The sequence below is a fragment of the Podarcis melisellensis genome (assembly GCF_964234715.1).
Source record: "Podarcis melisellensis genome assembly, chromosome: 6".
In the NCBI taxonomy this organism is placed as follows: Eukaryota; Metazoa; Chordata; class Lepidosauria; order Squamata; family Lacertidae; genus Podarcis; species Podarcis melisellensis.
The window spans coordinates 80563884-80581192 of record NC_138538.1 but is presented as its reverse complement, the minus strand read 5'-3'; the positions used below and the strand labels follow the sequence as shown (position 1 = coordinate 80581192).

Here is a 17309-nt window from a genome sequence, read left to right as displayed (position 1 = left end):
CTCAAACCTCTGTTGTTTAACACTGCCACTTTTTTCCTCTGCCATACCTCCTTTATTCAAACATCTCCCATTCTTCAGCTGCATCATGTGTGAGAAATAAACATGCCCCCAAATATTATTTCACTCTTGGTATCGTGTGTTGTCTTCTGCATGAAGTTTCAGATTCAATATAGTAAATTAAAGCTGGTGTTTTATTAACAAGCAAACACCTATGTATGTACAACATCCATTACATAATCCTCTATAACTGACCAAGCTGTCAGGTTTGCTCTTAAGATTTGATTCATCTTAAAGATCTAGTTAACAGATCCTCTGAAGAAGAGGGCTGCAGAACGGAAGAGAGGAGGAGACATGGAAATGGGGTGGTCTGTGTGCAAGTGGTAGTTGAGGGGGGGGAAGGTAAAGGGACCCCTGACTGATCGACAAGTCCTAGGCTCTGTGGTTTAACGCACAGTGCCACCCACATCCCTAGTTGAGAAAAGGAGCGATAAAAAAGGGTTAATGTGAAAATGGAGGAGTCCAAAGGAAAGGCTGCCAAAAGGAGGCAGTAGAAAACATGGGAATGGGGGTGAATATGATTAAGCCAATGTAGTAAGAACATTTCAGGAAATGTTGATGGGGTTCTGCACCAAATGCAAATGATAAGAATATCTGATGGAATTGTGATAGCATTAAGGATTATTGGAATGATGTCCTGGCCATTATTAGACGCAAATTATCATTCAGAACAACACTAAAACTACTTAAGTTTCTCTTAACTACATAGACCATGTAGCTCAAATGACAATGGTTAATCTAGCAGCAGCAGCAAGAACTGAAGTGACCAGGAGGTGGGGAAATGCTGCAAAACCAAGTATAGTCGACTAGTTCGGATGTTTTATTATTTCTTCTTATTATTTGAGGTGTTTTGTTTATGGATAAAGGTTACACAGTTAATAAGATATCAAAAAAGAACAGACAAGTAATAGTAAAAAACTGCAACTATTTATCAATTTTTGGAATGCGCAGTTCGAAACATTATCCATTAGGTGGATTGTTTATTGCTAGATTATATTTAAAAGGAGTCATGCTGACCTAATTTTTTTTAAACATTATCTATATTAATTTTTTTCATTTTCCATTTTCCAGAGGATTAGCTGTGTTAGTCTGTTACAGGAAAAACAACTAAGTCTTGCAGAAGCTTAAACCCTTTCATAGAATCCTAGAATTGCAGAGTTGGAGGGGACCCTGAGGGTCATCTAGACCAACCCCCTGCAATGCAGGAATCTCAACACACTGTCTCCCATCCAAGTTGAAACCGTATCACACCCTGCTTAGCTTTGCAAATGTCCTAGCATTTCTGCACCACTAGAAGGTTTGCTTTTTTATGATATTTATTTAAAACATTTTTATGCCACCCGAACGTTCTTTGGACGCACTAAAATAAATGAAATAAAAAACAAGTGAAAGACAAAGTAAAACATAAAAACATTTAAGGGAGAAGAAAGGGGAACATCCTATGCCCTTTTAAAATGTGTTTTTTTTGGGGGGGGGCTGTAGGTCGTTCTTTCTATTTTTATCATGTATTTTGTGGTTTTATATCTTGATTTTATTCTGTGCATCACCCTGAGACCCCCGGGTATAGGGCGGTATATAAATTCAATAAAAAGAAGAAGAAACCTACGTAAACAAAAATACAATTTGCTGCTGCTCCCAAATTAAAAACAGAAGCCTAGGTTATTTTAGGTATTTAATAGGAAGGTGTTCAGCTGGCATTGGGTAGAGTGGAGGCAACAAAGATGGTGTCAGGCAAGCCGCCGTGGGAATTCTGTTACATAAGATGGCTATAGGTCTACTGAAAAGGCTCTCTTTCTGGGGATTGCTGATCTCACTTTATTCTGCAGGGGTACTTGGAGCACAAACTCTCATAGAAGATCTTATGTTTGGGTAGTCAGCACTTTGAATTGGGCCCAGAAACAGACTGGGAGCCAATGCTACTGACAAATATTGTCAAAATTGCCTAGTCACTTATAGAATATTATGTTTAAAGCAAAGATGAAAAGAAACAAAGATGTTAAGACGACTAAGTAAATTTTATGAGATTTTGTTTTGGAAATCTGTTACAATGATATATAATGAAATTCAGTCAAGGGAATTTGAGGAAGTCTCTTAACAATGTTATTAAGATTGGATTAAGCACACTTATGATGTATGTTTGTTAGTTTAAATTTTTGGAAAATTTTGAAAACAAAATTGCCTAGTCACAGAGAATTAACCAATTTATTGCTCTTGGGTATCTACCGTATTTTTCGCACCATAGGACGCACTTTTTCCCCTCCAAAAATGAAGGGGAAATGTGTGTGCGTCCTATGGTGCGAATGCAGGCTTTCGCTGAAGCCTGGAGAGTGAGAGGGGTCGGTGCGCACCAACCCCTCATGCTCTCCAGGCTTCGCACACCTCTCCGCAAGCAGCAGGAGCCCAGCGCTGGGCTCCCGCTGCTTGCGGAGAGGTGCCTGCATGCCGAAGCCTGGGCGCGCTGAGCTCAGCGCGTCCAGGCTTCGCGGACCTCTCCGCAAGCAGCGGGAGCGTTCCCGCTGCTTGCGGAGAGGTGCCTGCATGCCGAAGCCTGGGCGCGCTGAGCTCAGCGCGTCCAGGCTTCGCGGACCTCTCCGCAAGCAGCGGGAGCGTTCCCGCTGCTTGCGGAGAGGTGCCTGCATGCCGAAGCCTGGGCGCGCTGAGCTCAGCGCGTCCAGGCTTCGCGGACCTCTCCGCAAGCATTGGGAGCGTTCCCGCTGCTTGCGGAGAGGTGCCTGCATGCCAAAGCCTGGGCACGCTGAGCTCAGCGCGTCCAGGCTTCGCGGACCTCTCCGCAAGCAGCGGGAGCGCTCCCGCTGCTTGCGGAGAGCTGCCTGTTTGAGGGCTGGGGTCGGGGGAAGCTCTAGCTTCCCCCGCCCCAGCCCCGCACCTGGGGGGGAAATAATTTTTTCCCCTTTATTTCCCCCCAAAAAAACTGGGTGCGCCCTATGGTCCGGTGCGCCCTATGGTGCGAAAAATACGGTACCTAAGAGTAGGAAACACACTCCATTCTGTAAGAGGTTGGCAGCATTGGAGAGAGTCCAGATTCCTAAAGGTCAGTGTGCATTAAGCAAGAGAGATGGTAAACCCATCTATACCAAAGCTGTGGATTTGCTGCAACATGGCAAAGAGCAGAACAGAGCCATCAGGAGAATCATGAAGCCAGGCTGTGCGCTGTAGTGGCTGACAGGCGTTTATAAAGAACACCCTTCCTTCAGATTATTCAGAAGTTTCTTCAAGCCTTTAGCAGAGTGTATGATGCTACATAAAGGGACACAGGTGGCGCTGTGGGTTAAAGCCTTAGTGCCTAGGACTTGCTGATCGAAAGGTCGGCGGTTCGAATCCCTGCGGCGGGGTGCGCTCCCGCTGCTCGGTCCCAGCGCCTGCCAACCTAGCAGTTCGAAAGCACCTCCGGGTGCAAGTAGATAAATAGGGACCGCTTACCAGCGGGAAGGTAAACGGCGTTTCCGTGTGCAGCTCTGGCTCGCCAGTGCAGCGATGTCACGCTGGCCACGTGACCCGGAAGTGTCTTTGGACAGCGCTGGCCCCTGGCCTCTTAAGTGAGATGGGCGCACAACCCCAGAGTCTGTCAAGACTGGCCCGTACGGGCAGGGGTACCTTTACCTTTACCTTTATGATGCTACATTTTTTTATGACTTGAAACTCAGGTTTAGACTATCCAAGCATCCATGTTCAGCTCCCTGGTCCATACAGGTATAGGTTCTATGTACTGGTGGCAAAAATAGGTGATTTGTACTATGCTACATATAATACAATATATATGCACATACTCTGACATATGCAAAATATAAATGTATAGTTCCTAGAAGAACTAGGGCAGAAGCAATGTGGTTTGAATGTATGGTGTGTACATGACTTAAGAGTCACCCTAAAGGCTAACTATTTTTTGTGACTATTGTGACCTATCACAAGAACCTACTGTGTCAGATGCATGTTTTTAGAAATCTGATTCCAGCTCCTATTTTGTTTAAAGAATGATTAATCTTCAAGATTCAAGAACTGATAAAAACTTCACATTGCTCCGATTATTATTTTTTATATTTCTACAGCTGCTTTAGACATGTGAGATTTTGAGATCTATCCTGCAAAACAAATACACTCTCAAAGGTATCATCAGATTTTTGAAAAGATTTCAGCGCTCAGTGTAATACACCCTGCACATCATATTCATTCCTAATATAAAATATTTAAGTTTCTGTGTGTGGACAAAAAAATAACAACCGCCTTGTTCTCTTTAAAGAACCAGGCACACACACACACACTGAATGAGTTTAACAGAGTTGAAAATAGACCATTTCCTTGGCAAAAGCAATTGTTTTGAAACTTTCTGGAACTGAGATCTACAATGTTGGTTGCGGGGGCAACCCTAAGAACAAGCATGCCTGGAAATGACTGCCTGCTAGATATCAAATGGGGCGGGGGGGGGGAATGGTACTGAGAAAAACAGACCTTTGGGAACCAATCTTATCGCAAAGCACAAGGGCTGCCGCTGCTGATATTATTATAGTTGTCTAAAGCATTTGATGTCATTGTTCAGTGCATTCTGCAACGCTGTCAGGTTTTGACTGGGAATGTTTTCGTCTGATTCCACCGTTACCTGACAAGACATTATACTGCAGTCTAATGCTAGATATATGTGTGGTTTGATGTTGCACTCACAGTGGGTTACCACCAAAGCAGTTTCACCGAGCTGCAACCCTAAAGGGACACCTGAGGAGGAAGAGAATTCTCATTTCTGGCAGAGATGAAGCAGCGCATAGAAAGATGATATGTAGGGAGCCAACATGGTGGGTTGGTGAATGTGGGACCTGATCTTCCCATGAGATTTTAGTTTGGAGGTGCAGATGAGAAGGAATAGAATTTCACAAAGTCTGAGAAACACCAATTTGAGATCCAAGTAATATAACAATACTTTAGGTTGGGAGTACGTACAAGAATGTTTAGGTGAAATGGTCCTGATTTCAAAATACTTAAGAAATACTGATTCTAATACCAGTTAACATTTACTGCAACATGTTTACATATTCATTAACTGTACGGTCACCAAGCATTTATCTAGACCGCTCTAGCAAATTCATGGATTAAAAAGGTAGCCTAAAGTTTTAATTCTTAATGTGACTACCAAACACTATTGCCTCCAGTACTATTGCTTCCAGCCTCAATGGTGATACTGCTATTGTGTTTGTTCATATGAAGCAAGCTTTTGCAAATCACATTGCTATTTGGGTTTTATCCAGTGGTTTTATCCAAGACTACTTAGTCTTCAAGTTCTCTTCAAATTCATACAATTCAAGTGAGCAATCTTAAAACAGTGTATCATTCAAGAACATCTCTCTACAGTCCTCAGCAGTTCCAAACAATCTAAATTATTATGCTCAAGTACTCTCAGCAATTTTATACAATCATACAGAACAGGTGTGAGGACTCCCTTGCCCAGTCTTAGTCTGCCAGAGTGCTCGAATTTGGCCCTGGAGGCCGTTTTTTAAAAACCACGCCCACCTGCCAATCAACTGATGTCACTCAGATGGAGGTGATGCCATTTGATGGGTGGGGGTTGATTCTGCTGGGAACTGGCGCATGCAGTCAAACTGAGCATGATTTAACCACACTCATTAGCCAGAGGTCCACGGAAAAGCACAAGGCTATTTGAAAGCACTTTTGCAAGCAGCTGGGTACTGATCTTTAAACCTCTAAAAACTGGAGATTTAAACAGCAATGCATAACTGTTTGCATAAGGGCTTTTGAAGAACCTCGCACTGCACTTTGAAGTGCCTCCAGTGGGAATTTTAAAGCACGACATCATCTGATGTCGCTAGGATATTGAAAGGTGGGCAAGCTCTCTACGGGTGGGGAGAGAAGGGGTCAGCCCACAAGCTAGAAAAGGTTTTCCACCCCAATACAGAATATGGGAAAGATTTATAATGTCGACACATGAAGTCCAGGATTTCAAAAACTAAATTCAAGAAAATCATCTGGCATCTAAGCAACTCTGAGATCATGTCCAGAAATGGTAAACTATAATTCTGCTAGATGTGAAAAGGCCTAGGCTCCTCCCGGGCTTGTCTGTTCTGCCCCCGCTTTTCCTGCTGTGTCATTAAGAGGATTTCTCAAGTTTCGCATGTCATCTGAACTGCGAACCGTGGTTAACATTAACTATACATATTTTAAGCAAGTTGGCTTCAGAAACCACAGCTTGATGTTGGTTTAGTTTAATCTAGCAATGATCACAGAGCACAGTTCAGATGACATGGCAAGCCATGCCAGCTACGAACAGAACCTTAGTCATGTTAACTACTGTTGGTTAGTCCAGACAATATGACAAATTTTAACTAAAAGCAGAAGCTTTCAAATTCCTGTCACCCCTTGGAGGTAGAAGGGAGAACGATGCCTTGGAATGGGGTTGTGCTTTCACATCCTGCTTTACCATAGTTTTCTGTGATATCCACATGCCCTTAGAGAAATATCCTGATGATAAAGTAATCTGCAAGCACTTAAATATTTTTCTTGTATTTGATAGACTACTTACTGTAGTGCTCAAAATCAACCGTACGTCTTTCTTATTCATGCAAATCCATCTACTTGATTTGCAAAACACCTATTATTCTACCTAAAACAAGATGTTCACACCTTTGCTTAATTCAGGAAACTTTGACAAAGTTGCTTTTAAAGCAAAGTAATTGTCTCTGCCTAATTCTGGAAACTGTCAAAACACCGCCGGCTGGATTATGAAGCTTATGAGAATGCTTAAAAACAACTCTTTCTAATTAATGAAGTGACCAGAGGAATGGCTTAATTCCTTAGCTAGTAAATAGGTTCCATGCTAATATCATGACTCAACAAGTTTATCCTTCCTGAATATATTTAACAATCTCAAAAATGTGTAACATTTACAGTATAACCTTTGTATTTGACTAAACTGATAATATGCTACACAGTTAAATCTCCAAATACTCTTCATTGACTTTCTTAATTTTGTTTTGCGGGGATTCTACTGGCACAGCAGGACTTCCCTTTCTCTCCAACAATGTGTGCTGAAAATCACTTCCGGGGGTAACCGGAGGGTGTGCAGGATGCTAGAGGGGAAAGGAGACGAAATTCTGCTGTGAGCACTGAAATCCATTGAGCCAGCAAAATTGCAAAGTTGAATATGGCCTACTGTTTTGGTGACTTTTAGTATCTGATTTCTGAAATAATTGCTACTGTGACATTCTCAACACCCCATTTTGCTCCCAAATGCCTGAACAATTTTATCCCTTTATATTCCGATCCTAACCATCATGTTCATATTATGTTCTTCACTACGGTTTGTCTTTCTTGAGCTGACTATCCCTGCTGTATATGTTAGATTGCATGACCCTTGAATTGGGGTATGTTATACCTGTTCATTGTAAAGCGAACATGAATAGCTCTAGATAAAGAAAAGCAAATTTAATTTTAAAAAATCTTGTTTCTTGCTTAAGCTATCTGTTCTCCAACTATATCCTCCCCTTAATTGATATATTATTCTTCTCCCACTTCTTTGACAACACTGAATATTTACATATCTGAATTTTATTTCTGTACAAAGGGGTTCCTGCAATGACATAAATAAAACTCTTTTGCAAGAGAGAGGAACACTTAAAAAATTGCTCCCGGGACCCTAGGAAGATGATATTTGGAACAACATCTCAGTTAGATGCAAACTGAAGACATGAACTTCTTTGCCTGTAGTTCAGTTAGTAACTGTAGTGACCTGTGGGGCTGGGCAGATTCTTCAACATCAACTTCTTTGGACTGGTCATGTTGTGCAGATGTCTGATTATCATCTTCCAAAGCAACTATTCTATTCCAAACTTAAAAATGGAAAGCATAATGCTGGTGGTCAACAAAAGAGGTTTAAAGACTCTCTCAAGGCAAATCTAAAAAAAAAAAATGTAGTATAATCACCCACAATTGGGAAACACTGGCCTGCGAGTGCTCCAATCGGAGAACAGCCTTTACCAAAGGTATGATGGACTTTGAAGACACTCAAACTCAGGATAAAAGGGAGAAACGTGCTAAGAGGAAGGCACATTTGGCAAACCCTCACCATGATCAACTCCTGCCCAGAAACCTATGTCCAAACTGTGGAAGGATGTGTGGATCCAGAACTGGCCTCCACAGTCACTTATGGACTCACTGTTAAGACCGTGTTCATGGAAGACAATCTTACTTGGCTATGAGTAATCGCCAAAGAAGAAGAATAATGATCTTTTCTGATCTTTTACTGAGGGAATAAGTTGGATATCTGTTCAGATCTTCCAGTGCTGTGGCTTTCTTCTGTCTCTGACACTAAATCTTAAACTCTGACATACAGAATTTCTGATCCAAGATTCATGCCAAATTGAAACAAATGGAATGAACATTTCAACGGGCACACATAACATTTCTAGCTTCTGTACTACAGTGGAAAAATAAATAACAAGTGTGCTGCAAATAACTTATGGAACCAAGAGCAAAATTTGAATTATGCTGTGTTGGAAAAGTAAGATGCATATCCCACACATGACTGAGTGGAACTACTCTGGGGAGTTTGTGATTCAGTAAAGCTGTTTAGATCATACTCTCATCTGACCTTATAATGTGAAGCAAATTCATGCAAATTGCAGAATCGTATTGGATTTTTGCACTGGATTCTTGTCTTAAGACAGGAGTACAGTAATGGAAAGTTCAGAACCTGCCTTCTTCCTCCCCATTATTCCTCTTCCACACCATCTGCACAGAATGCTCTTTAAGTCTCTCTCTCTCTCTCTCTCTCTCTTTGTGTTACATACTATTTCTGAAGTGGGAGGGTGGATCTGATGCACATTTTTAGATCTCCAGCAGTCAGAATAGCAGGTTCTAGATCTGAAATATTTCATAATATATGCAGGCCTCTGAAGACTGCTCCTCATAATAATTTTGAGACTCAAGATGAATGAACTTTTGGCAAGGCACACCCACATCTTATTCCCTACAGGGGTAACTACGATGGAATTCATCTTATTAAACAGTAGATTTCAAGAAAGGGAAAACACACAGCAGGAAGAAACCATAATAAATAAAATCAAATAAATAAATGATGCAATGCAGCTAAATGGCTGGTTGGCTGACTGACTGCAAAAATGTTGTATGCAGGTTCAGTTCAAAAGCTGATGTGATCCAGCGGAGTCATTAAAGTACAAGGAACTTTTCCAAGAATTTGTGATTTGAAGTGGAATATGAACAATAATACTCCTTGCAGCCTGGTCCACAGCCAGGCAATAAGTCAAGCTTGGAAGTTTTTTTGAAGGCTTCCATTCCCATTAACAAAGAATACTGACGTAAGAAACAAGTTATTAAAAACACCAAAAAAAGGGGGGGAGTAGTGGGCTTTCTTTATATTGGTGCAGGAATATGCAAAACGGCACAAACTAGTTTGCTCATCAGTAATCTCTTACTCATGATGCTTACACCAAACAGTCTTCAACTGTGTATCCATCTTGGCTACGAGTCCTAGGAGACCTGTTCCCTGCCTTGACGGCCTTTTCCCACCTGGCCACAGAGGGTAGCATCCTGATTGACTCCAGCTACAAAAGCTGCTGACTCTTGGGTTGCAGTATTGTTTAGGTGTTGTTACTGATGTTAATTGTCTGTATCTTTGTTTTTAATATCTTTATTTGTGAAGCAATTGTTCAGTTTGGTTGGGTACTTTGTGATATGTGTCCTTTATTGTTTATGTCTTTTGCTATGTTTGCAATTGTGTAGATTGTGTTGTAAACTGTCTCAAGCATGGTTTTAGTTATCAAAAAGTGGCATGCAAATAAAACAATGATGGACATGTGTACTTCCTGGCTCTTACATGAGGATGTAGTGCGCAATCTAGCTCTATGTTGACTTGGAAGGGATTTCTACAATGGCTCTTGCAATTTTTCAAGCCATCCAATTCGTAGGAACGCTGATAGAAAGATCACTATACAGTGGTACTTCGGGTTACATACGCTTCAGGTTATAGACTCTGCTAACCCAGAAATAGTGCTTCAGGTTAAGAACTTTGCTTCAGGATGAGAACGGAAATTGTGCTCCGGTGGCATGGCAGCAGCAGGAGGCCCCATTAGCTAAAGTGGTGCTTCAGGTTAAGAACAGACCTCCTGAACGAATTAAGTACTTAACCCGGGGTACCACTGTAGTTGTGAACAAGCTGGGTCAAAGGTTAACTTATCCACAATGATGCATTTCCAGGGATAGGTGAAATAGGGATTACTAGGGCTTTTTTGTGACAGTATTCACAGGTACAGAGTACTGACTTTTTTTGTACCCACTGCACTTTTATGAAGGTACCAGTACTGAAAAAAAGGACTGGGAGTTCCTTTACTCGTAGCCTCTTTGGGTCTGTTTCAGAGTAAAATGCCTACATGAGCCTTGTCCTGTGTATAGGACAGTAATATATATTATGAGAAGCAAGAGTTCCTTTATCTGCTTTTATTTAGTTATCAGCAAGCTACTCCATCTACTTTTCAGGTGAGGAAAATAAAAACCTTGGCAACTATAAACAATAAACTGCTGCAGAGTACAATGCAACACGTTCTAAAAGAAAATGGTAGTGTTCCTTTTGAAAGCAACAGAAGGAAACCATCTGTTCAAAGTCTAAATATTTAATTTATGCTCACTTTTTTAAAACAAAAAATGCTGCAAAATAAGGTGGCAACCATCTATAAAGCAAACAACAACATATTTAAATAAGTGCATAAATATTTTAAATTACCTCAGCAGGTAAGACTCAAAATACACTTTAGGGCCTTTAGAACAGATTTCCTTGAAAATGATGAAATCGTGGTTAAGCTAGGCTGTGGACCAGCAAGCACTTTTTCACAGGACCCCATCTTCAGAATGACACAAGCAAACATTTGGATGACACTCCATGAAATTCAGAACACCACAATCCTATGACACTGAGGCACATATAAAGGAAGTCTCAACAATTCAAAACAATGATGCTAAATATTGTAATCCTTTCTGTGTAGGGGTTTTTTTGTATTTACGTTTTTTTATTGTTGTATAATGTGCAACCTGCCCATGTAGAATGTCCACTCATCATTGGCGCGTGTCCCTGGCAGGGCGAGAGACACTTCACACAGCTGCACAGTACACAGTCCATTTGAAATCCATTGTATCATCTTGGTAATAGCAGTGTATTGGTGACTGAGAATGGGGTATTTAAAATGTGTTTACAGTTAAAATCAGAATTGTTTATACTGAGGAAGTAAGTGTAAATCAAATCCTGGTCCTTTATCCATCAGTGAAATGGGCAATTTGTGGATGATGAACTGCATGCGGCCTGCGGGCCCTTATATTTTGATCTCAGCATGTATTCCATTTTTATTGCGCGTGACCTGGTAGTATTTATTTTTAACAACTCAGGCTACACTAGCAAAAAAAAAAAAAAATCTCCACTCTATGAAGAAGCTATTTACAAATATGGGGTTAATGAATATGCAAGACATATTCACATACCCAATGGCCTCACTCTCAAACGCTACACATCAGTCAACCCTGCATAGAAGAGCCAAGCAATGCGTGGTCAGAACGGAACGGACAGGCACAATCCTATTCTGCCCCTTCCCATGTACTGACTGCCCCTACATTTAGTCTTCTACCCAGGCCTCTCCTCTACCGGCATCACACAAACTGGACTGGGCACAAAGTCTGGGGGATCTTCAGGTCAGAGTACTGTTTAGAAAGGGAAGATGGCTCACCATGGGTGCCAACTTGAATAAAACATGGGGGGGGGGCAGATAAGCCCTGCCCCACACGATCGATTACAAGATGTGGCACACACACATCATTTGAATGGTAATGCCCATAAACTGACGGGGGGGCAATCCCCTCAAATATTTTAGGGAGGGCGAAGAGACCTCAGCCCCTAGGAGTTGGGAGTGCCGGATGAAACCCAGTGGAGGTCCCTAGGCAGTCGAATTCTTGGGCCTGCCCTCACATTGAACTAAATTCCTCAGCCCTCACATTGAACTAAAAAAGCTTGATTGTAATTTTCCTTCAACATCAAATAAATTGTATTTTGATGAGTTGTAGCGGGGGCCTAAAAACCATGGGGCCCAAATAGGTGCCTACCCATTTGGTAGTCCGGTACTGGAAATTGTGGGGGACAAAAGTCACTTATCCCTGTTTTTCAGCACTCAGTGGAGTTTTTAAAGCATTTAAAGTCAGCATTTTGCTGGAAAAAAATCAGATGCAAGTGAGTTTCAATGACTCCTCACAAAGAATCATTCAATAAAAGGGTGGTAATAATCAGCATGAGGATACTCTATGAATCACTAGGACAAAGTACCACATTAGGGGATCCTTAGAATCAGCTGGAAGATGAGCATGATGAAGTACAATGCAATTATGGCAAACCGAGAGCGCTTTGCGTGCCCAAGCATCTGGTCAGTTGTTCTGCTGCCTTCAAGTGTTTTAAAGTCCCTTGGCAGCTATAAATAAAACTCCAAGTTTTGGAAGGGAATTGGAAGAAATATATATTATTTACACATATGGGCTAGTTAAGAGTTATGATACACCATGATTTAGCCTAACCAAAGGCGCAATCATCACGGATCCACTGGGGATAAAGGGGGAGTTTGTTCTTCATGGAAGGCAAAGACAGTGAACATTTCAATAACTGGGGTTCCTCCAAAACAATTTTGAAATTGTTTTTAGCTCACCTCCCGATTCCTATTTTGCAGAAATGAAAAACTCTCCTGGATTATGCAGGTGGAATGCAAGAACAGCTCTTACAAAATTATCAGTCCAGCGTTAGTTGAAACAATTTTATTATTATTATTATTATTATTATTATTATTATTATTATTATTTTAAAGGCGGGGAGGAGAGACAACATTTCAACATCTGCATTAAAGTATTTCCACCTGCTTTTATAGCAGAGGCCACAAAACAGGCACACACTACTTAACATATTACTGACAGAATGATGAGAAAGCTCCTGTCAGGCACGGGCCAGCCGGGTGTTGGAGACAAAATGCACAGCCCCAGCTGACTAGTTAGAGAAAGTCTGGAGAGGTACAATTATAGAGGCATATGACAAGCCTTCATGCTTGACTGACTTGAGAACCGATGACATGGCATTAAACAGCAATCCTTCCTACCCAGCGGTCACAAAACAGCAATAAGTCAACTGATGCACCGTTGTAAAATCATGATTTATTCCTTTGCTTTGAATACACAAGACTACAGCACGATGTTCTGGTAGACTACCACTGCAGGTTCACTTGGGGCCCAAACATCCAGGGCTTGCCTGCCTACAGCAGGCATAAAATCAATGTTCTAGCAGTGGCTTCCTGAAAAAAGGTTTCCACGCTAGCTTAATTCACACAGCAACTGCCATACAAAAAGCTGCATTCAAGCTGTTATATTCTCATACCTTTTTAAAGTGCTGAGTGCATGCAGGATGCTTGTTTGAATGCATATTTTCATTTACAGGAAGATGGAAATAAAAGAGAATTGCAAGACAGAGAAACAGATACAAAGTAAACGTTTTACCTATGCAAAAGGCAACCATGTATTTATGTAAAAATGCATATATATAAATAAAGAACTGATCGTTATTTTGTTACATGTACTTCTTTCCCCATTAAAATAGGTTGATCACTATATGCTGCGCTCTCCAAAAACAGAACCCCCTTTTTCATTTCTATACATATCAGGATTAGTCCTTTAAAACCACAGGGTAGACTGAAATGGCAAAGGTTCTAAATCTTTAAAAAATAGTGATTTATAGATTCAGAGAATTTTCTATCCTCCACAAAACAAGAAGAGTAAGGAAAGCTTGAGAGAGAGCTTGAATTATGTCTTTTGTTATTGGTGCAACTGCCCTTAGATAGTGAACCGAAACAGAGCTGATAACTTGGAGGTGACATCACAACTCAGTCTGCATGAACTGTCATAAACACTTGGTATTAAGTTAACCTCAAAGATAAAAGGACAACTCCCCTAACAATAGAATGGATTTGATAACACTATTTTCAAAGGAAAAGGCGCTTATTCAGAAAGCAAAACTCTAATGCAGGAGTTACATTTTCACTGGGGATACATAGTCAAAATTTGCTTTATTTTATGCAAGTGGTAACCATAAAAACAAAGGGTGGTATCCAACTAAAGTCTACTCAGGATAGATCCACTGAAATTAATGGATCTAAGTTAGTCATGTCCATTCATTACATGGATCTACACAGAGTATGACTCATGTTGGCTGCAACCCATTAGAATCAGAGAATATGCAATACAAAAAACTAATTGAGGTGTCTTAGCTGTTAATACAAACATGAAACATAATGTTTAATACAGAAATATAAAAAGTGGACCAGAAGATAATATGGTTACCACCTTCAAAAGAAACCAAAGCACAGTTAATTACAAACTTCCTGGTTTCATTCCTCATGTCATAAAGGGGCTATGTGTGGGCCAAAGATTCAGTCATATCCCATCTTAATAAGCCAATATTTCTTCCTCCAAACCTAGCCAAGATACTCCTCATAAGACTCTAAACTTAACTAATTTTTTAAAAAATTCTGACAGACACCTGGTAGAAGTGCAGAAATGCAAAATAGATAATCAGCATGCTACACACACTTTCAGTCTACAGTCTGTGTAGAAGAGTGCAAAATTAGGATATAATCCAGTTACTACTTTAAGTGGTAACTCTTAATGGGTCCTAGATGGGATACATGAACATTTGATATTACCCTACACTGATGCAGACAACAGTTCCATCTGGCTCAGTGTTTCCTACTCTTACTGAAAGGATCTCCAAGATATCAGGAGACTAATATATCTTTTTATTTCTCTGAAACAGAGATAAACCTGGAACGTCATGCATGCAGTCCATGTACTACAGGGGTCAGCAAGGTTTACCTCGCCTGGGCCAGTACACTCCAGCGGAGATCCCTCCCTGGGAGTCTGAGCATGCACAGACGCGATTTCCGACACCGCGGAAGCGAGCCCACACACTGCACTGCACCGGTTTAGCACAGCGTGCAGGGGTTCGCTGAGCAGGCAGCTCAGTTTGGGGGTGGCTCATGGGCCGCTTGTGGCCCATGGGCCTTAGGTTGCCTACCCCTGATGTACTATGATAAAGTTAAAGGACTCCTGGGCAGTTAAGTCCAGTAAAATTCAACTATGGTGTGCAGGATCTCCGCTTTCAGGTCGAGGGAGCTGGCGTTTGTCCACAGATAGCTTTCTGGGTCATGTGGCCAGCATGACTAAACCACTACTGGCGCAATGGGACACACCGTGACGGAAGCCAGAGAGCACAGAAATGCCGTTTACAACGCACACCCTTTGGAAAACAGGAACAGTGACTGGTGCTAAAAATTCCATTGGAAAAATTGCCACTACAATATTTCTGCAATGGTCAATAATTTCGACCACAAGTAGAAGTGCAATTTGAATACAGAGGCCTACTACCTGAAATTCCTTAAATGTAGCTAACAAAGTTGTTGTCAGACTTTACTTCCCATTAGCTCCAGTCAGCACAGCCAATATTCAAGGATGATGGGGGTTATAGTCCAACAACATATGGAGGAAACCACGTAAGATACCTCAGCCTTAAAGGAAAGAGCCACAAAACAAACCCTGGACCTTTGGGAATGCCCAACATGATGCATATTCAGAGGGTTGCATCCAATCAAGCTGCAGATTTTCACTCACACAATGAAACCTCCCCTCCTCTCATCTGCAGTCACACACACACACACACACACACACACACTGTCAAAATCTGTTCCCAGGGATTGGGAGGCCTTCGGAAGCATATTAAGCAGAGGCAAAGTCCAATTGTGTTTGTACAGCATCAGATACCACCAAGAGGTTGGTTCTACTCTAATGGAAATCTGATTGCCATAATTGACATCCTATACCCTTTTAAAATGTGGCTCTTTTGGGGGGTATTATTGGGTTGTTTTTATTTTAATTATATATGTTGTGGTTTTATATCTTGATTTTATTCTGTGAAGCACCCTGAGACCCCCGGTGTACAGGGTGGTATAATAATAATAATAATAATAATAATAATAATAATAATAATAATAATAATAATTAATAATAATATTGTGCACTGACTCTACACTCACTCTGCACTGGTCACACTGCTGACTGATGCAATCCCTTTCAGTACAGTGGGCAGCATCTACATGACAGTTGTCCTGCATTAAGTTGTTCCTGCTGAAAAAGGAGCTATTGCTCAAATTGCACTTCAAGAAACTGAAGCCAAATCTGAACTGCAAGACTGACTGATATAGACACCCTTCACCATGTAAAGCATATTCACAAGTTCAAGAGGGGCACTTCTGGTTGTCCCTAGACACAGGTCCGAGTATTTTTTTGTTTGACCACCACTTTCCCCTGGAAAACACACTCTTTCCCGTGGAATCAGAACCAACAGAAATCCACAGAAAGTCCATGGATTAACAACTGGCGTACAAGCTTAACAAGTGAATGACAACTATAGTCAACAAATGGATGTTGGACTTATTTTTATCTCTTGAAACGAAGAATGCTATATACCCAGCACACTCTCATCCCCGCATAACAAAACTTCAGAGTATCTCAAATTTCAAAGCTTTCAGCACATTTGAATGAGAGCTAAGCACCGATAAAGTTGTTGACTGTATTTTGATCACTCAGTGCAAGATTTTATTTGTTCATGCTTTTAAAGCCCTGCTCTTGCTATTTACAAAGACTCAGATAGTAATCCTGCAGAGTTAAGCAGCTCAACTGAGTTTAACCTCATAAATTCCATTAAATTAAAGGAAATTAAAATTAGCTTGTGTACAGGCTTGCCTAGGGTACATCCAGATTAGCTAACAGCGCAAAACTATTTTTGTACTATTTCTGATTATACTGAACATACTGTAAGTGGTTTTGCATTCAGTGAATCATTTGAACACACCTATTACCAGACTAGAAAGTATGTCATGCAATAGATTTGAAGGAATCCTAAGTAATATATTTCTATACCTAACAGACAACACTGTGCATACACAATGATGCCCATTGGCTTGAAAGCAATGTTGCTTGCAACTTAATCGAGATGGGTGTAGACCTGTATATTACACCCCATGGGAAAGGATAGAACAAAAAGGGGCTATCAAAAGATTTAGGCATGGCTGTAGAGTTAAAACATGGCTCTCTTTATCTCTGTGCCATCTGCAATGACATAAGAAAGCCATTTCAGCATAGGCAGAAGC

The 17309-nt window shown here is 41.0% G+C and overlaps 1 protein-coding gene across 2 annotated transcripts in view; it reads right to left on the bottom strand.

Moving 5' to 3' along the window:
- The window catches only part of DENND1B (DENN domain containing 1B), a 168878-nt gene that overhangs the window by 62831 nt on the left and 88738 nt on the right, over window positions 1–17309 (bottom strand). The window lies entirely within an intron of this gene.